Source organism: Bactrocera dorsalis, chromosome 1 (genome assembly GCF_023373825.1).
Source record: "Bactrocera dorsalis isolate Fly_Bdor chromosome 1, ASM2337382v1, whole genome shotgun sequence".
In the NCBI taxonomy this organism is placed as follows: domain Eukaryota; kingdom Metazoa; phylum Arthropoda; class Insecta; order Diptera; family Tephritidae; genus Bactrocera; species Bactrocera dorsalis.
The window spans coordinates 26314449-26337362 of NC_064303.1; the positions used below are offsets into that span (position 1 = coordinate 26314449).

At 36.1% G+C, this 22914-nt stretch overlaps 1 long non-coding RNA gene across 1 annotated transcript; it reads right to left on the reverse strand.

Moving 5' to 3' along the window:
* Positions 1-14698, reverse strand: LOC125776015 (uncharacterized). The gene is made up of 3 exons (XR_007421455.1): positions 14617-14698; positions 9301-9838; positions 1-60 (listed from the first exon to the last, which is right to left on the reverse strand). It is a non-coding gene; the product is annotated as an uncharacterized LOC125776015 (long non-coding RNA).
* Between the last annotated feature and the right edge of the window lie 8216 nt (positions 14699-22914).

A 22914-nucleotide genomic window follows, 5' to 3' on the forward strand; every position in this document is an offset into this window, starting at 1 on the left:
GAACAGCTTTTGGTGGATCCACGGAAGACACGATTTATTAGTTAAAAGGACGCGTAAAGACTGCAAATAAAGGTGAGGAAAACCAGAGAGAAGAGTAAATATTTTAGTGTGATGTCAAAAAGGTCGCGTTTCATTAAATATGTGTAATGAGCTGTGGATAGCGAACCGCCATTTTAGATGAGGTAAAATATTATACAACCAAATACAGAAACACCTACATAATTACACTCCAAACACACATACATACATACATATATCTAAAAAGTTGATTGGGACAAAGCTAAAGGCCACACATTACGAAGAAAGATTCTTCTTGACTAAAGGTACAGGTCTCTCCTCTAATTCACTCAAGCGACCAGTAAACGTCCTTCCTAATGTAAAATGTATTTAATACCAGTTATAATCTCTCATGTCTTTATTAATGCATTAAAAGCAAAATAATGTAAGGGTTGTAAAACCAAAGGTGTTACATGTGTGTTAGGATTACAAAGCACACTTATGTGCTTTTGTCATTATTTCGGTGATTTGTGGCACTCTTGTGGAAGGTATGTTGCCGCAGAACATTTGAACTAAAATTCGTGCATAAGGCTAAAATATGATCATCTTTTGAGTTCGTTAGAAATTTCCACTAAACAGAACAAGTTTGAATTATCATACTTCAAAAATAATTGAAATTTTAAATCAAACATTTTGAAACTTATTAATTTTTTATTATAATCAGCACCTGAGAATCCTTTGGAAACTACAAAACATGACATACATTTTACACAGCCCCACCTACCGTAATCTTATAGTAAATTTTCATAAACAATAAAACCCGTTACCCTTATAAAAATGTTTTTATCTAGATTTTGATCGGTCAGCTAATATAGCACCAATGTGCTATAGTGTTCCGATTATTGCAGTTTTTTCGGAGGCTGCAGGGATGCATAATAATCTGTGCCAAATTTCGTGAAGATATATTAATACAAGTGCTTGGGTTCTATCGGTCAGTTTATGTGAAAGCTATATACCATAGCGATTTGATCATAACGATTTTTTCATAGATTTCAGTATTGCCTAAGGCAAATATACGAGGTATAATAATTAAATAATGAGACTGATTCCGTAAAAACCATATATTTGAAAATTATTCTACATCTCTGGCATCCCCTTCAAAGTAATCCCTTTAGGCACCTATTCAGCGATTCCAGCGCGTTTTCCATGCTTCGTAACATTTCTGAAACGCTTCGACTGGGATGTCCGCGAGTACCCTCGCCACGGCCGCCCGGATGTCCGTAATCGACACAACATGGGTTCCTTTGACCACCGATTTTGTTTTAGGAAACAAAAAAAGTCACAGGGTGACATGTTGGGCGAATAAGGCGGCTGTTGTAACACGGCGATCCCTTTAGCGGCCAAATACTGGAACACGCTGATGGCGGTGTGGCGCGATGCGTTGTCGTGATGAAGGATCCATTTACGAGCGATGTCTGGGCGCACCCTGTTGACTCGTTTTCGCAATCTTTCGAGTACTTGGCAATAGTAGACTTGATTCACAGTTTTCCCCGGTGGAACGAATTCTTTGTGGACAATTTCACGGCTATAAAATGGCAATAATCATCGTTTTCACCTTCGACTTGCTCATGCGAGCTTTTTTCGGGCGGGGGCGGCGCGAAGACAACCATTGTTAGCTTTGGCGTTTGGTTTCCGGGTCGTATTGGAAAAACCAGCTCTCATCGCTTGCAATAACTCGATCAAGCAGCGTGGGATCGTTTTCCACTTGTTCTAAACAGTCTTCTGCGACGGTCATTTGATGCTGCTTTTGCTTTCGTTTTTCCATTTTCGTGACGAGCACTACAAACACACGTCTACTCAACTTGACGCAGCAGACGAACTAAACAAGCTAGAGCGATGGTACATATATCAATGGAGAGGGAAGGGATGCCGGAAAAACTGAAAGGAAATTTCAAGGTCACAGGTTGACCACAAGCGCGGCAATAAAATCAGTCTCATTACTTAATTGTCAAACCTCGTAATTGAACGATAGTGGCGGTTCCAACAACTTGGGACCTTGGTACAAAAATAACGTATGCAAAACTTCAGATCGTTTTCTCAAACTGTAAGAACTAATCCCTTCTGCTTAAATATATCCAGACTGACATACGGACGTGACATTATATATATTTGGTTTTGCAGAGTCCGAACATATCCTTGGGGTGTTACAAACTTCTTTTTTATTGGGTAGACACTGATTACGCGCGTTATAGCTTAGTTTACAACAGCGCGCTAGTCTTCCTTTTCGCTATTTGGCGCCAATTGGAGATTCCAATTGTAGCCTGCTCATTTTCAACCTGGTCTTAAAAACGGAGCGGAGGTTTTCCTGTTCGTCTGCTTCCCCCGGCGGAAACTGTGTCAAATAATCTCCGATCTCGATTGTTTTCATACATACGGACGACATGACCTAGCCAGCGTAACCGCTCTTAATTCAATAAACTATTTAATGTCGTCGTATATCTCGTATAGCTCATCGTTTCAACGACTGCGGTACTCGCCATTGTCAATCCGCTAAGGTTCATCAATCTTCCCCAAAATCTTTCTCTCGAAAACATGTAACGCCAGCTCATAAGATGATGTCATCGTCCATACCTCTGCAACATATAGCAGGAAAAGGGTGATAAGTAACTTGCAGAGTTTGATCTTTGGTCGTCGAGAGTGTATTTTACTTCTCAATTGCTCACTCAGTACGAAGTAGCACCTGTTGGCAAGAGTTATTCTGTTAGTGTTATGACTAACAGGGACGTGAGAGTCAAATCGCGAGTACGATTCACTTCCATTCAGTAGGCTGAAGAAATGTTCTCCATAATTTTAGTATGCTCTGCGCATCGGTCACGGGGGTACTACAAGAGTATGCTCCGGTCTTGAAACCTTCTTTTAGCCGCCGCATTTTTGTAGAATTTTCGAGCATTACGCCTGTCGTCCAGCTTATCAAGCTCTTCATACTCACGCATTTCGGCTTCTTTCTTTTTCTGTATGCAAATGCGTCTCACTTCCTTCTTCAACTCGCGGTATCTATTTCCTCCCGGACGTGTTGTGTTTGATCGAAACGTTTCGAGGTATACAGTCTGTTTTCTCTCCGCTGAGACACGACACTCCTCATCGTCCCAGCTATTCCTTTGCATTTTCCGAAAACCAATGGTTTCATTTTCAGCTGTACGTAAGGAGTTTGAAATGCCGTCCCACCGTTCCATTATACCGAGTTGCTGACGAGTGTTCTCAGATAGCAGGAGTGCAAACCGAATAGAAAATCGTTCGGCTGTCTGTTGTGATTGCAGCTATTCGACGTCGGATCTTCCTTGTGTTTGCTAATGTGGGTTTTTGGCTGGACAGAGGCGGGTGTGTATCTTGGCTGCAACCAGATAGCGGTCCGATTCGATGTTAGGACCTCAAAGTGTTCGCTCTTGACATGTCTTCCATTTATCGTAAAATGATCGATCTGGTTGGTGAGTTTTTGCTCCGGAGACAACTAGGTAATTTGATGAATTTTTCTATGCTGGAACCTGGTATTATAGGTAACCAGTGAAGTCGATCAGCATCAATCTACTTGGGGATGTTATATCATGGAGGTTCAATTCACCGACCATTGTGCCAAAGATATTTTCTTTAACACTTACCGATCCAAACGGGGTTAGATTGCCAAAAACAGCCCCGAGTCAATTTTCGTGCGTGGAACCGGCTGTAGTAGGAATTGAAAGACATTTTCTTCGACCACCCTGGCGCTAAATTTACCAAGTACGATTTTGACATCATAGCGGAAGCAGCTCTCATAGGAGCCCTCCAAGCGCTCATAGAATTCATCTTTCGTCGGAGCGTGGGCGCAAATTAGCGATATGCTGAAGAACATCGCTTTGTGCAAATTGTGACTAGACCTTCACCATTCAGTGGCGGAGTCTCTCTCCCACCACGAATCCTAAACCGAATTTGCGATCCTTTGTGTGGTCAGTGCAGAACATGCCACAAGGGCCTACTCATCTGAATCCTTTTCCCGTCCATTGCACTGCTTTGACTCGGTAATATCAGCATTTACTCTTACAAGGACACCAACCAGCTGGGCACTTTCTTAATTAAGGGACCGGACATTCCAGGTGCATACTCTTAAATCGTAATTCCTAATACGTTTACAGTGGTCGTCATCGAAAAGGGATCTCTCGTTCGAGGCAGTTTTCTTCTTCTCAAGCCCAGCGGTCAATTCTGGGGAAGGATGTTTTGCCATCTCACTTTAGCTCTCCTTCAAATCGATGGTTTTTGGCTACACAGAGTATACGTGGTCGAAATCTGAATTCATGAGGTGCTTAAGCGTTATGTAATAGATCATTTCTGACCACTCCAAAGTGAATGACGCTCAGAAGACTTTCCTCACTTGCGTAAACTTCTGCACAAAGCTAAACCCTCATCCACAGTCACGCTACTTCCCATAAAACAAAATTTTAAATTTCATTTGAAACTTTCACTTTCCTGTATTAAAATCAAGAAGCAGTTAATATAACGGGATAACCAATAATGCCTTAAGGGTATGTCACCTTATGACTAAAAATTGCGCAATTCAAACAAAACTATTTAAACCCCTAGGTAAGGAATATCTGGATACCAGTACCTGTAGTTTCATTATACCAAAAATATTAATTGAATAAAACCGGGTGAAAACTTGCGCCAATATAACTAACAAGAAAGTTTTTTCTTGGCTTTAACCCTTGCAAGTTGCAATAGTGTGAAATAGTTCTACCCGAACTTAGCTATTCCCTACTTGTTTTTTATAGTATTCAGTAATGTTTACAATTCATCATGGAAAGATATACGCAAGTACTCGAAATTAGGGTTCATCGAATTCGTTCTTGCAAAAAAAGTCGTGACAGAGCATCCACCCGGCATATTACATTTTCCAACGAAGTTTTTTGCACCTCGAAGAAATGTGGAGAGCTTAAAAAATATTCATGAATGATCACCATGATGAGCTGCGTAAATTTAGTTAAGTTCGCCTGTCGGTCTGTCCATTTGTTTGTTTGTTACAAATGACATTGTCCATAAGTTTTTGAAATATTTTTCTGAAATGTTCCTGAATAATCGGTTGTATGGGAGATGTACATATGGATGTTAAAGTTGGCTGATATAGCCGATTCAGACAAATGATCAATAGTATATCAAAATTCACCTTTATGTTAAATTTCGTATCGATATCTTAAAAGCTCATGAAGAAACTTGTAAAAGCGATGGCTAGAAACCATATCCAAAAGCTTAAGGTTTTAGGTATGCAAATACAAGTATGTGTGAGCGAGTTTTGGGTAAAAGGGTACAAATAAAATAGACTATGAAAGTAATGTGCCAAATAAACCATAAAAGGCGTACTCTATAACCCTATTGACCGCATGCGAGTACATGCACATATCGTTATTGCAGTTCACACACACTTTTAGGCACACGCATTCACACAACTACACTGAACTCAGTTCTCCTCAGTGATTACCTGCCAAAGAAGCTCATTGTGTTGAAAAACAAAAATATCAACAAAGCTCAGCAAACGGAACACAGGGACGCAACAACATAAAAAACATATTCCTTACAACAAAAACACATAAAAGGCATCCTACTATTTGGAACTTGCCCGCCACACTTTAAAATCGCCTAACTGCCACGCTAGGCACAAGGCCTGGCTATATCGCTGCAACGATGGGGGCAGAATAAAGGTGTGCTTTCTTTTCAGTTGTAAACGCTGTTTTGCATATAAACGATAACTGAACTGAAAGCATACAAAGGCATTTTTCACCAAATTCACATAAAATGTACACATGCTCACGCATATGAGCGATGTCCGCACACAGTCATGCATATGGGTAAGCGTGAACATGTATTTCTGTACACATAAAATTGATTGCAAAGCCACGTGCAAAGCTTGATTCCCCTCTTCACCTTAAGCGCAACTCATGTTTTTATTTTTCGTGTATTTTTCTTTGCGAGGACAAACAAAGGACATACTAAATTGTATCCTTAGCTTGCTTAACATATGCATACCTTTGGACATGCTTACGTCCTCAATTTTAATTTTCAGCAGCTGAAAAATACCCTGTATATCTATTTCGAGCGCATTTGCATATATCACCTGTGGTATATTTCAAGCGGTAAGGTGTCAAAAATTCAATTACCAATAAGACAATCACTGTTGTGCGAATTTCGGCTAAAAAAATATTTCAGTCATATCACCATGATACCACGTGACATTTTTTATTCACATATGTAAGAGACTTAACAGATAGAAAAAACGTAATTCTCCTGTGTATATGAAGAATGAATAAAGCAACTGAAAATCTCCATATGTCTTTGAATATAAGTTCAATTGATGATATACCTGTAGGATCATCAACGCTTACTGAAATATTTTAAGCATCTTCCTCTACCGTAGCAAGGGTCATTGACAGCAATACATTTCAAAGCAAAAAAAAAAGACCCCGATCTTCATATTAGTATTTCTTCTGGTGGTTTTACAGGTTCAGGTATATGTTTTTCATTCAAAATTTGTACTTGATTGCCTCAGTTGGTAACATTAGTTTTATAAGTATTGAAAGTATCTCGAAAAGTGCAAATGATTTTTTAAAGATTATTTAGCGAAACAAAAATATGCATTTGCATGTGTATGAAGTGGTTTTCCGCGGCAACTTACGCTTACCGTCGCGTATCACAAAACTTGACACACCCATGGAAATGTTCTGCTATTTTTTTACAAAAGAACTAGTTCTATTGACTGTGTAAGAAACAAATCGAGCAGCTTTTTCTGAAAATCGATCACCGTTATCCGAACTTGGAGTGCTATTGGGGTAAAATGCCAAACCATGACTGTAAAAGAGTTTTTGACGGTAAAAAGATATTTGTCTTTTAGAAGTGTAAGCGAGAGGATTGAAACTGGTGAACCGGGATTTGATGTACTGTTTCGAATCCGAAAATTGTAAGATGAACTCGACAAACGGTTCGATTCTGTTCCAAAGCCTTCTCGCCTTAACGTCGATGAGCAAATGTGCAGCACAAAATTAGAACATCAGCTTCAGCAACATACGCCAAATAAGCCACAGTAGTGGGAAATAAAATTGTGTGACTCCACTGGATTTGCGTATCGCTTTGAAATCTATAACGGCACTGGCGATAACATCATTTCACTAGGCCAGCCGGATCTTAGGAGTACTGCAAATGTCGTTCTACGACTATCACAAACAATACCTGATTTTGCTCATCGAATTCTCTACTTCGAAAATTTCTATACATCGTTACCTGAGTTGGTATATTTATGAGCAAGAGGCATCTACAGCTTGGGCACGATACGAGCGAACCGAATACCAAAATGCAAGCTTCCGCTGGATAAGGAAGTAAAGAACGAAGAAAGAGGCTACTCAATTGAATATGTGGGTGCTGTATATAGTGTCGATATTAACATGGTTTTGTGGAAAGACAACAAGACAGTCCGATTGGTATCAACTTACGTTGGCTTTCCGCCATTTAAAAGAGAAAATGAAAATGAGCAATCGGCCAAAGTTGCACGTTACGATGGAAAACAAAAGCAGCATATTGAAGTAGATTGCGCCCAAATTATACGGGAATATAAAGAAGTAGACTTAATCGATGGACTTATGGGTCGTTACCATATCCACGCAAAGACACGATCTGCACAAGAAGACAATTGAGACCACACCTATTTCTTTATTTTGATCTAAACCGCCAAGACTGCCCTGAGACGGGCTTCAGATTATTTTGACCTGCGAGCACAAAAAAACTAAAAAAAGTCATATGATGATATTTTTGAGGTTTATGGAGCCTAATTGCCCTAGAAAAAATTCCCAAATTTTTTTGTTCACGATATTACTTTTACTTGTTAGAGAGTGAAATTAAAAAGTGTTACTATTTTTTGCCCAAAGTGGTATGGTTTTCAATGAGGCAGTACTTTTTTCAGAGTTGGTCTTTTTGACAGCTATAACTTGACCTGTACTCAGTTTACTAACTGAATGGGTCCAAAGGGAGTTAATCACCGATTTCGATTTTCGTAAGAAAATTTTGTGCAACGATTAAGCTTAATTTTATTCAAATGTGAAAAAAAAAATATATATGTATGTATATACCCGTTGAATAGAATATGTCTGCAAGCATTAATATTTTAAAATGTACATTTGGCTTAGACAATGGGATATGAACTCTGTGAATATAAAGTCTGAATGGATTGAAAATCAACTATTCGTTACGACTATACAGCAATTGACTTCAATTGTATTTTTACAATCTGTCTTTAATTGCTCCAATATAATTGACTCTTTAAGGTCTTCTCACCCAACCAAACTAATGTAGCATATCACAATTATAATGGACAAACCAGTTTTTACTTCGCACAGCCGCCAACTCGATTAACGATCAGCTTTGTTGTGTTCTTCCCTTTGCAGTTTTTCTAAGGACTAAAATTCGTCAACTGATCGCTATTGTATCAATAAACACAGATAAGTTTACAACGTTGATAACAGCCGAAAAGTTGCATTCCAGTTTCATATTGATTTTATTTTTAAGAAATAATGTAGTAAATAAAATTTTTAATTGATCAAAGGTTAATTAATTTCTTCGCACATCGACCAAAAGTATCTTGGAAAGTAGGGCAGCAGTGGAGTGTCGCCAGAAGCAAACGGCTTCACTTCAACTGGGTGACGGGTCACAAAGGCTTCAGGGCTATGTTATAGTGGACTAGATTGCCTTGAAAACATAATCAACCTTCAAAAATCACTGTATCTATGCAACGATTTATACCAGAGTATGGTAAGGAAAATCACAAGATATTGGAACGTTCTATCTGGGTGCAAAACTGCAAAAGTCATATGTAAAATGGTATACCGGAAATATATAAAGTTTATAGTGGCTTTAGATAGAAGGGACTGTAGGAACATGATCTTAATAATCACTGATCATCTTCTGGTGGTTAGGCAGATCGAGAAAATTGCAGGAGATGTCAAAAGCAGGGCACGCTTTGTATTACAAAGAACCAAAACTAGTGTTTGCTTAGCTCATTAGCCTACCAGACTTACCTAACTGCAGATCTATACTAATATTTCATATTATAGTAGTATTGTCAGTTATATTTTTAATAAACATTTTTCATACTAAATTCATTGCAATCATAAATCTTACTCAAACAAACAGATATTTATATTCAAACATTTCCAAGAGAATACACATACTATATGTAATATAAAATTTATATCCTTTCACATATTTGATTGCTGCATTGAAACCTTATATACTTACATATTTACGAAACCATTTATTTGGTGTGGTTACAAACAGTCAATTTAATGTATGTATTTTTATTTATGACTAAATAAGCGCTGATGTGGTATTATTTCATTCTATACTTTATTTCTATACTTTAATATAATTAGTTATCTTTTTCACTTCAGCTTCTTTGAAAATTTACAACTATGTATCCTTAGTATGCACTCTTCTCGAACATATTTAACACTTTAGGTTTTGTTGAAATATATCCATTGACAAATTTAATTGCACGTTTTTGCACTGAAATTGACTCTCCGCCGGAATATAGTTGTTTTAAGTAATAATATCACTCCGGAGCAAACACTTTCTTACGTGAAGCATCGCTTTTATTTCGCACATTTCTTGCTTTTGCCTTCAAATCACGTGCCACACATTATTCGCAGATTATTACTGTTAATCGAAGATCTGATTTAAGTAATCACATGTTTGGCATTATTCAATTGATATTTATGTATGGAATTTGGGAATTTGATACATTTGTGCAATTTGCGCTGTTTTCAAGGTTAAAATTCTAGAAAATTTTTAAACACATTTAGGATATTTTGATTCTATGTATTTTTGGTAAATCCACTGTTTGTTACGTTTATTATACGGACGCAGATTAATAAATTAATGGTTCTTTCAGTATATTATATATCTTTACAATTTTATTTAATTATATAATTTAATAAAGTGGCATCATACAAAACTGGCCCTATTCGCTAGACACAGAATAAGTATTATGATCTCCATTGATATACAATAGTTTATTTGATTTTTTTCCATACATGTATCAGTCACTGAAAGAAATTATGGTGAGAGTCCCGTACTTCATGTATTGATATTTGTTCAAAATTGGGATATTTATTCAAACTGTATGAAAAACTGTATATTTTAGACGACAAGTGATGTAACTCAGTATAACTTAAAATATGGATTCTACATACTAACTACTATGAGCAAAAAATAGCAAGGCTTTCTTCATTAATATAAAATCTTAATTTACTAAAAATCTTGGTTTCCCTCAAAGTAATCCCTCTTGGCTCAACACATTTGTGCCAACGTTATTTCCAGTCCTCGAAACAGATGTTAAAGACAATTTCCAGAATCGTGTAGCGATCCTCGCTTAATGTCTCCAATAGACTTAAAACGGTTTCCCCAGAACGCTAGTTTGAGTTTGCTGAATAGCTAGAAATCAAAAAGACTAAATCGGACGAATGCGGTTGTTGCGGCACGATATTGATTGAAAATTTGGCGAAAGGCTCACAAAGAATCAATGCAGTATGCGACGGTGCAGTATCGTGGTGCAAAAACTACAAATTGTCGGGCCATAATTGCAGTATTTTTTTACAAATAATTTCTCGTAAACGACGAATAACACTCAAATAGTAATCCTTGTTGACAGTTTGGTTGGTCGAAAGTAGTTCGAAGTGCACCACACCTCGATAATTGTAAGAAATTCTAAACATAACTTTAAATATTGATATCGATCGATTTGTCGTCAGTAACAATATATTCCGTGACATCGTGGTAGTCGCAGAGCATTGTTTCACATAAGTTAACGCGCCAATTTTTCGAAAAAATTGAGTGATTTTGGAACCAATCATCCTTTCATTTTCTTAGGCACAAATGATTTTTGAAATTAGTTTTCACTGATTCTTCCGATATTTCAAGGATGCCCGTAAGGTCTTTAACTGTTAATCGTCGATTCTCAAGCAAGAATTCCTTTATTTTAGTGCCGTGTTGGTCATCAGTTGATGGTCGTCCTGGAAGCGGTGCGTCGTTAACGCGTTCTCGTCTCTTTTTGGATAATTTGTATCCAGCAAAAACCCTTGCTCGCGATTATCACCAAAGACCTTTTCCAACATTTTAGTGTCACTATAAATTTCACTCCACACACAAAATTTATTTGAATTTCTTTGTTCAACGCAGGCGTATACTAAACAGTAATGATTATTTTGATGAGATATTTGGTACAGATATCACTGATAGTCAAACCAACCTAGAAAAAAATATTTTGAACAATGGGTTTTCGTGTGAAATTTATTACAAAGTCTTACTCTTTTTTGACCACTGCAGTATATTGCTCACCCTTTGCGTAACTTGGTACATAAATTGTCTAGTAGTGCTCACTGAGTTCTAACCGTAGCTTCAACATTGATGGAGTTAGTCTTAAAAAGCATTATTCGCAAAAAAAAAATTATTTGTAGAATTTCTGCACCATCATTTGCGGTAATTTTTAAATGAATAAATAATTGACTATACAATTGTGTTCACTAAACATACAACACAAAGGTTGACTAAGCTCGCCGAGGATTTCATTTACCCCATGCGCTTTTTGAACTATATGCCAATTTTATGATATAAATGTCAAATGAAATACAGCTGACTATAATTTTACAGGGACTTTTGCAGTACTTTTCCCATATAGTACAAATATAAATTTGCCCTTTTTGTTTCGAGATTCGGCAACTCTAGTGTTGCATCCTGGCAATAAACACATTATCGTAAAATCGGACATTTTTGATGTTAGGCAGAAGGTTTTGACATAAGAGTAGCTATTTGTGTTACTTATAGTAATTGAGAATATTCATCTCGGAATATTTTCGCGTGATTATTTTTTACAACTTGCGATGTACAAGAGAGCATCGATGAACATGATTGCATTTTTGGCGATGAAGGTCTATCAAGGAGCAGTGTTTATCCATGGTATGATAAATTCAACTGGGGTCTTAGATCACTTCAGGAAGGAATTTCGTGAAGGTCGTCTAAAATCAGTTGTTTTTCAGGAAACGTGTTTTTCTCTAAACATTGTTTTTGAAGTCGGTTGGCAAGATTCTCGAGAACTACTCAACCAATTAACATGAAGATTTACACAGGCCTTTGACATTTTGGTCGAAGGATTTCTTTCGATTACACCTTTTAAAGAAAAATATCGCGAAATTTTCACTGAAATTTTCATTTTATTGTAAAATTTGTATTTTTCAGTTTTTTTCCTACGTCCAAGTTATATGTTGAGGTTTTAACTAAAGCACATCTTTTTCACTTTAGATGATCCCGTACAGAATTGTCCTGCCAGTGCGGGCACATATTTTTTCCGAGGGTTCACCGCAAATGGCGTCGCAATGGCCGAGTTTAAAATATCTTTTTCCAAAAATTTCAGTGTATATTTCTAATAAAAAAAATTCTAATAAAATATTTTATTTTTTATATAAGAAAACACTGGCTGTTTCTTACCCGAGGAAACCCAAGTAACCACTTGAGAACATATATTGGAGATTCCTCAATCAGATTATAGATCGTAGTGAAGAATATTTTGAAAAACAAGAAAACGATGGTCAATCTTTTTTTCCCCTAATCATGAAATATGAAACGCAAGCCTCTAAGTGCGAAAAGTTGGGTAACAACCCGGCTCCATCTGTAAGGCTTATAAACTTTTATATTCAATCTTTGAAATCGCGCACTTCGAAAGTTTTAAGTTTAAGTATTTTAATAAAGCTTCATGTAAATATTTTCTTTGTACTTTATTAAGTTTTATTGTGTTTTTCAATATAATGTATTTTATTTATTTTGTCTTATTTTATTTCATTTTATTTATTTATCTACTTCGCCGAACTTGAACTTACTTTTAACTGAATTATTTCGATTTTCAATTTATTTGTTATAATTTAATTCTCTAATATTTTAATTATTATTGTTTTTTTTAGTTAAATTACCTACTATGCAGCACTCTATCCCACTACACTTTTCCACTTCTTGTAATTGATGTTTTAAAGCATATGCCGATTCCACTTAAGTGCTCAACATTTAAATTGTCTGTCAACAATTTATAACATAGATTTCGCATTTCTCCCATGACATGTTAATTGACAAATTTTCACATTTTCCATTTTGTTTAATTTATTGTATGTATACGAGTACACAACGACAATTTTTATATCGGTTTAAAACAATCACTCATGCGTTAAATATTCGCAATTAAAACTGCAAAACAAATACCAATTGAATAACAACAAAAGCTAAAGCAGACAAACATACTTCTGTGTGTATATAAGTGCTCACAGCATAACAATATTTAATAATATATTTGCACGCTCAGCAGTAAGTGCTGACTCAAAGGCACTACTGCTTTCTTTTTCAACCAGCCACGTGACGTCGCTCGAACGCCCTGCGGCTACCGGCAGATAATAATAATATTATATGTACACAAGTGAGAGCACACACGTTTTTAGTTTCTCTATTTATGTATGTATATGTGTTAGCTTGTTTGCCATATTTGTTTTTATCATTAATTATGCGTAACATGTGACTTCGCAGTCACGACCGACTGACCGAGTTATGACTGCGTTGCTGTCAACGTCAACATCAACATTTGCCGCCAATTAACTTTGCGCGTATAAATTCACAAATACACAAGCGCAAGTATTAAGTAACACACACATACAAGCACCTGCAATTAGCGGTTTACTTTTGACCTGTTTTGCTATTAACGTTTTTATATGCATGTTGTCGGAATACTCAAAAACTCCGTTTCCGTTTCATCACCGTTTAGGCGCTATTCTACACAAATACTGCATTGGAAGCCGTTACTTAAGAACTTGATTTCGAGAACACATAATTAACTGTAAATTATCGGAGGCGACAGCTTGTGGCTCACCGACTGCGATTTTGACAACACATTAAATACGCGTGTGCTTTGCTTTTGTTATATTTGTTGTTTGATCAATTTGTTATTGTTGTTGAAATTTCACTAACATTTGCTGTCATTGGAAAATGTCACAGCAAATGCGAACATGTCAGAAGTAATTAGTTGCTCTTTAGCTCACCGGTGAGACGGCTGTCGACCTACTCCAGCAAATTGATTGACAGCCAAGAGCGACACAAATTTTACACATGAAACTTTTTTTTATTATTTTCTTTTTTATTTCTCAAAAAAAAAAAAAAATCTGTTTTGAGCATTAACACTTACACCTTTTATATTTTTGTTTAAATTTTCATATATTTTTAATAAATATATTTACAAAAATAGCACTTTCACTAACGGTAGTTTTTGTTATTATTTTTTTTTTGTAACTGTCATCATTTAATAAAAAAAATTCAAAAAATTGCACGCATTCACCAAAAAGTTACTACAGCGATTTGTATGTAAATATCCCTATATACATACTTACATATATATATAGAGACACACACAAATTCGTATATATATGTATATTTGCACATGCAAATGTGCTTTCTCGCGCGCTTCTGCAAAGTTTCTCTGACACTAACACTAAAGCACACAGAAATGCACTAAAGACACCTACACACACACACACCACTGTAGCAGGTGTTGTTGTTATCAAATATTTCCGTTATAATTCCTTCCGTTGAATGTACCAGTTGTGTTGACAGCGCGACGATGACTGAATGATGCAGTGGTCCAGCGAGTTGGTACCAAGCTAAAGCCAAGTGATGCATATAACAACAGTAACAAAAAGGTGCTCTTTCGAGAGAGACTATGGTGAATTTCTACTAGGATAGCTTTCAGAGAAGACGAGAGAACACGCAACGGATACTCAGAGACACTACTTTTAATTGAGACTCAGTAAAATGTTGAGAGCGAGCGCAATGCGGGGAGCAGGATTGAGCGGCAAGGATGCTTCGTGAGCGGCTATTTACATATACATATATCTGTATCTGTATAAACGTTTATATACCTGCCTCGTATATAGTGCATATTTGTTAAAATATACATATAAGTTCGACATGCTTTGGACGCAAAAACAGTCAATGAGTTTGTATTTTTTAACCATTTTTGGACGTTCTGGGTTAACTAAATACACTAAAATTTCTGCTTTGAAATTCAAGTCAAAGACCATTAAAACAGATACATATGTGTTCTGTCTCAACTTTTTCTTTCATAACGTGAGTTTTTGAAAATGTACTTTTACTAAGCTATTCAAAGGTCAAGCTTGCTAACGGACCAACTTCACCAAATTTATTTAGTTGATTCCTAGTTTGTATATAGAATCATTTGTGATTATCCCTAACCAAATTTATCATAATTCAGGAGTTGCAGACAAGCAATGAGAGTTGACCATATGAAATGATACCTGAACTCACTCAATGTAATTAATTTTGAATTCTTTGGCACAAATCCCTATAAATGCTATAATTCGACTCTCACTTCAGCTTTTCCTGTAAACACAATGACTGTTCCGTTCCGCTTTTCATATTACGAAGGTAATTGTACATATGTCATTTGCCATTTGACTAAATTCTCGGCCAAATGGTCGCTACGGCTCCGTTTTCATATCTCAATCCCTTTTCGAAAATTGTCCATCTGCCGGCGAAGCATTTCGGCTATATTGCAGAGAATGTCGGCTGCGAGCTCCTTGAGCGTTGCTGGTTGATTGGCGTAGGCGTGATTTGACATATTCATAAAGCATATAATCTGGAGGCCTTAGGCCGGATGATCTTACCGGCCATTTGACTAGGTCATTTCTCGAAATTATGGAGTCGCCAACCTATTCATATATTGTGTCCATGTTTAGACTTGAAATTGGAGGCGGCGTGCCGCCTTGTTGGAACCAGAAATCCTTCGCGTCGATTTCATCAAATTTAAGGAACAAACGGTTAGACAAAATTGATGGTAACATCATTTCCTGTCTCATTTCAAAAGAAAATAAAATACAAACGTGAATTTGCGCAATACAGGATTTGTGCGGAAAGCAATAGGACTGAATAATTATTAAACTAATCGTTACAATTACTTTCAAAATAGGTTCCTTCTGCGCCGATTCAGCGCTGCCAGCGCGATTTCCAAGCATTAAAGACGTCACGGAAGCCATTCTCCGGAGTACCCTTGAGAGCCGAGGTGCATGCTGCTTGGATGCCCTTTCAACGGCCTTTTTAGACAAGGAAACAAAAAAAGTCCCCCATATGAGCTGTAAGGCGGTTGGGGAAGCGTTGGAATGTTGGTCTTAGTTAGGTAGCTGCGCAAGAAAGCGGTGGGAGCTGGGGCGTTGACGTGGTGCAACATCTAATTGCCTGCGATGTCTTGTCAGACCCGATTGACCATTCGTTTGAGTCTCTGGAAGACTTCCACGTAAAACTTAGCGTTGACGGTTTGTGCAGGAGGAATAAATTCATGATAGACAATGCCTTTGATGTCAAAAAGGACAATACGTTTTCACTTTGGGACATTCTTCCGGTCTTCAAAAGACCTGGTCCCAGCGAAACACACCAATTCTTGCTAACGCAACATCTGGGTAAGCTTGCTTGATCATATCAAACATCTCTGTCGCAGATTTAGCGAGTTTCACACAGAATTTAATCGCGTACCTCTACTCAAACGTCCGCTACATTATCGGCTTGCACCATTCACAGAACTACGACACGCGAAAAATGTTTGTCCCTGACTCTCCAGAGGCTCGGAGACAACTCACCAGCCGCTCGTTCGTAACCAAAGTGAACATGACACCATGAAATGCTAAGCCTTTTGAAATTTAACTCAAACCTGCAAACAAACTTGGCCGCTAAGTTATTCCTAAGGTCTAGAGTGGCGGTATTTAATGTTTTTTTGAAATATTTTATATAGTGTTACGTCACTGATCCTGTCTCAGCGCCACTGAAACTGAATGTAAAAAAAAAATCAATTTTCATAAGTCTGCTACGTGCTAAATGATACAACTGGCTTCAGCAGATCAGGCAGCGGCAAGGTTTTCGAGTAAACAACTTTTGCCGTCAAAACAAGTCATTTGCTCAAAGTAAAATTCGTACTTTATACATACTATAGCTACATTTATATATGAATATGTACATATGTATTAGTGAGCTACCAATATTTTTTATACGACTGGTCACGCTTCGTAGATTTAACACGAGCTTATGAAATTAGTTGGAAATAAATATGTTGGTATACATGTGATTTAACGGTATATACAGTAAAAGTCAAAGGCACGCTTTGAGCTTTACAGCTGTTACAGCAAGTCTTGAACTAGTAAGCAAGTAGGCGCAAAGAAGGCAGTAGTAGTATACTATCAGGCAGTGAAAGTGGGTCCCAGTTGAGCTTGACCTTGTGCTCAAAAAGCCATTTATGTGCAAGCTAAATGCGTTCTGCAAACTTTTGTTGGCTTTCTAAAGTATCATAACACCTGCTAAAGAGCACTTTTTCATTTAACGGGGACACGTTTTCGTTTTTGTGTTCAAACTTAGCGCCCTTGTTTGGCTTTATTGGTTGCCTTTTAATGATAAACAATTTTGTGAATGTGTGTGTTTGTTGCTGCTGTAGTAGGTCCTGCTGTTAAAAGAGTTTATAAGTAACATTCATTGAAAGTTTTAAAAGGTGGCAGCGGCGCAGCAACAACAACAATAAGAACAAAATAATAAGAACACAAACAACAGCTGTTTCTAAAATCAGTAAAAAGAAGAATACAAATGATATAAACAAAACATGGAAGCCTACTTAAAGGAAATATCTTCACACAGAAAACTGTACACACTTTCTGAAACATTCACACTCAATTTACGACCTGTCTGCAGCATTTCTGACATATTTTCGCATTTTTGTAATTTCAACTTGCTGTAGCATATTACGTGGCATTGTCGTTGGTTGGCTATTATATACGTCTGTGTGGTCTATGCTGTTTATGTGTATTTCTCTAAATATTTTATGTTATATGTACATATTCTCACACATTCGCACTTCATTTACGGCCTGTCTACAGTATTTCTAACATACACTATACACTTACAATCTTTTGCTGCAGATTATAATAGTTATGTTCACTTTAAGGTTGTCCCTAAACCTAAGCGAGATAGATATAGAGTTAGATAAATATACATTTATATATATATAAATAATTTGCCACGCCCACAAATCGCCATTAACTGAAAACATATAAAGTTGCCTCATCTAAAGACTTAAGTAAGATATAAAACTGCAATTTGGAATAGGAAATCGCAGTAGCGTAGGGGCACCTGTGAGCAAAAAATTTTGAATTTTTGATGTGCGCGGCTTTACCCTATAGTAAGTTTAATCCACATATCTCCTAAACCACTAAAGTTAAAACAAATAAAATTGCTAAGCCCCAATAGTAAAGGAACTCCTACCGATAGTGTCAAAAAGGGATGAAATCACTAGGTAACCTAGCTCACTCCCCATATTACGGTACTGTTAAAAACTCCTAAACGCAATAAATCAATAACTGAATACGCCAGGGACATTTAATTTTACCATATAATACCAAAGTGCTTCATGGGAGCCGGTGTTAAAATTGGACGAAGGACGATTATTCCTTTTACTCAACCAATCCTTTTTTGTGCATTTTTCTTTTGTTGTTTTATACACATATAAATTCCAAGAAATTTTCCGCTTGCCTGTCGCAGATGTTAACTGTGTGAAGAACGAACGAAAAATGGATTTGCGTGTCGTGTATGGGCGAAACGAATTCACACAGATCGAACGCACTTGTGTGTCGTGTATGGGCCCTATTAGGGCAATACCGTTTCCCGCTCTGCTGGGAGTGCTAGACGACTTTCTGCTCTATACCACGACGACCACGCTCGGCTATATCTGCCGGCGCTCGCCTAGGCTTCAATGACGGTGTCCTGGCGTATACGTTGACGCTCGCGTGCTACGACGACTACGGTCGGCTACTTCTGCCGACGCTCGTGTAGGATTCAATGACGCTGTCCTATTCAACCACTTTTGCCGCGTAAAGATACCGGACCACGGAAGACTGCGTTAGCGATCGCAATGTTAAAGTTGGAGCTGGTCAGAGGATGAACTCACTACCAGGCTCCACCGTAAACAGACGGCGTTCACAAGTCAGGGTACCAAGACTAGCTAGAGGATGAACTCATTTGCGTAGTCTGATGCTAAACGTGTGTACGCTGTCACAGTCCCGTGCTGACTGAAGTGCTGAATACAATAGCGACGACAAACGACAAACGGCATCTGTCAAATATTAAAATACACACGTTCTTATGGACACTGTTATTTTGACAGCTGCACGACTACACGACTGTAGGCCGACAGTTGTCGTTCTCGCTAACTTCAATATAATCCTATATTTGCCAACGACAGTAGGACGACAGTAGAGTTGACAGTAGAATGGAAGGTAGAGAGATGAGGAAGAGTGGTGATTCCACTAATATGTAAAATGTAAAATTATTCACAGCTCTTACAAACTTGACGTTATTTTACAAATAAAAGCATAAAATAGCTCTATTATACCATTTGTAATAACAATTGATAATTTAAAACAAAAATATATACCTATTTACTTATTTTTTGCTTAAAAAATTTCACTTTGAACTAAATAATAAAATTTCATTGAAGTACAAAGGTATTATACGCGGTATGCACACAACGAAATTGTGTACATGCAAAATGGAGAGCTGCGTTGTTTTGTGTACAAATTAATAAGTTGTTTGATTTTTGAGTGACTACGGGCAACTGCCTGTGGTCGACTGCCTCGTTTTCTTTATTACATTTTCTTAAATACAATATTTTGCTTAAGACTAGATACAAATATTAATCTTACATTCTAAGTATATCTACAATCCACATGAGATAGGACATATGTAGGACATATGTTACAAGTGGAAAGATTCATCTTACAATCTATGAGTTATATTTTTGGACCACCTAAGGCGGATAGTATTAGGAAAGTACCATATGGGTTACATATTTATAACAATACAATATGTTCATGTAATATGAACTGGTGGTATTAACTCCCCCACCTCTAAATTGAAGCGTCCCGATTCAAAGAGGAATAGTGCTTGATCCTTTCCATCATTTGATCTATTGATTGGGCTTGATCTTGCATTGGAATTTGTTCAATGTTAACTTTAACCTGTGTGCTTTTATTCTCTTTGTATTTACAGATTATTAGTATTACTATTATAAGGCTGACAATTGTTATCAGACTGTAATTTATCATTTTACTTTTTTTTTGCTTCATATCTGAGATCTGTTATTTCCTGAATATTTTTAATGTTTTGAAAATGTATTTCTTCCATACTTAAATTCTTTGTGATTGTAATATTAATAACCTTAACTGGATTTGGTAATAATTTCATTGTGAGAGGCTTACGATGTCTATAGACTAAGTTATCAATTTGAACATTACAATTTTCAAATCGTATTAAATAATTACCGTTAATAGTAAAGTTGTTAGAATTACAGTTGTGATAAATGGTTTTATTTTTTGCATTGATTACGTAAATATGGTTTGTATCCATTTCTATTACTTTTGATTGGTTATTATACTTATATTTACAATTCATCTTAATTTGACTCCTAAATAAATATTCGATGCAATCGTCTTTGTATTCTTCTAATTCTTTTTTAATGGAAGTCTTTTTATATGTGATATCATTTAGACATAAAATTTCCTTTTCTTGTATATTTAATTCTGCTTGATTTATATTCGGTATAGGTTGAATGTATATTGATTGATAGGTCTCTTTAGTAAAACTAGGAATCTTTACTAAAATCACAATATTTTCGTTTTGAGTGACAATTACAATTTTGATCTTACCCAATTTTTCAAAAGTTATATTCAATTTTAAACTATCGTCATCTGAAATAATATCTCTACTTAAGTGGTTATTTTGGCTCGTCATTATGATCTCTTTTATTCTTACGATATTAGTCTCAATATACATTTAATTCCCCAACAGTTTGTTTGTCCACCGTTCCTTTGCTATTTTATTTAATTCTGAGCTAACTGCGTTTATATTCTGAAATAATTTCCTGTAGTGATTGTTAGTATTATCGCGAATAGCTTTAATTTGGTAGTTAAATTTTTCATTTATGTTTTTCTGAGCATTGATTTGTTCGATTGCATTGTGGGCATTGATTGTATTTATTTCTAATTTGCCTTCTATTTTTTGACGGTCTTCGTCGTCCATGACGCCATAAATATATTTAAGACCTGTTCCTATAATATTAACTAATCCCCTTTTCTCAATTCTATGATGTGGGATGAGTGTATATATCTGAGTTCTAATATGCTTAATTTTAGCCATTACAAGCGGATTCGGTTCTTTTTCTTTGAGTGCCATTTCCTCTAAATTGTCAACTATTTCTTTGTACATTGTTGTATTAATAAGATATGTAATTCTGTCGTATCTTTCAACCAACTTTACTTTTTCTAGGTTCAGAAGGGAATATCCATTCCCGTGATTGAGGTCCATGATTTCGATTTGAGCTGTGATGAATGGCATTGCCGTATAAAGTATGATGATGTATAACATTGTGAACCTAAAGAATTTTAAGATTTAATATTATCTTTATGTATTATTCTGTTTCTGTTTTGTATTTTAATTGTATTTCCTAAATCTTCTAATACTACTTGTCTTTTGTACTTGGGGTTCAATTTATTTCTTTCCCCATAAATTTTTTCATATATAATATCTCCTTTTTGATAACTTTTTTGAAGCCTTTTCTTGTTATGATGCTCTAGCATTTTCTCTTGAGCATTTTGCAACACATTTTTCATATTTTCGTGAGGCTCTTTATTAAATAAAATGTTGCAAGGTTGTTTACCTGTTACAGAATGAATTGTTTTATTATACTGTTGAACTGCTCTCATAATTGATTCAAAATTACTAATTAAGCTGTGTTCTTGCTTTAAACTTGTAACAGTTCCAAAACTTTTTCTTCTAAATTTGATTTGTCTTCTATATATTTTACGATTAGAAATTTGGAATATGAATCTATACTTGTAAGAAATTTAAGCTTTTGTGCGAAAAAAATATCTATATGGAGTTGTTCTCCCTCTTTGTTTGGTATTGGTGCTTCCCTTATTGGAATTAGTTTCGGGTGTCTTTCATATTTATTACTATTACATATGCTACAATTTTTTGCGTACTGTTTAAATTGTTTTATTATTAAAGGCCAATAATATTGCTGCCTAATTTGTGCCAAGTTTTCCCTATAATTTCTATGCGCTCTATTATGTGTTTGCTCGATTATCGATCCTTGATCTTCTTTATTGCATATATCATTAGGGAATAGTTTAGTATATAGAAATTTTATTGTGGGAAATGTCTCCTTCAAATGTTTTTTATTGCATATAGCACTTCAGGTGTGCAAAATATTCCTGTAACTACTTTTGGATTCATATATTCTTTTAAAATACCAATTATATTTTCTGGTCTGTCATATTCAATTAAAAAACGTTTATTATTAAAGAAGAAATAGTCTCTGAGACAGTAATTTTTGCTCCACTATCGATTACTATCTGTTGCTTAAAATGATTCAAAGGTTTTTTTGTTTCATAAATTTGGTATTCATCGCAACTTTCTGCGGAATATTGGGTTTCTATTACTGAATCACTTGACTCACTCGACTCACATGAACTAGTTAAATTATTTAATACTTGTCTTGATAATGCGTCAGCAACTACATTTGTTGTTCCCGGTTTATAAATTATTTTTGAAGAAAACTCCTCAATAAAAGCTCGCCATCTTTTCATTTTAACATTTGGATTTTTTTCGGACATTGCAAATGCTAATGGTTGATGATCCGTATGAATTTCTAAATTTTTTACTGCATTAAGATAATGGCGTAATGTCTTTAATGCCCAAACTATGGCGAATAATTCTTTT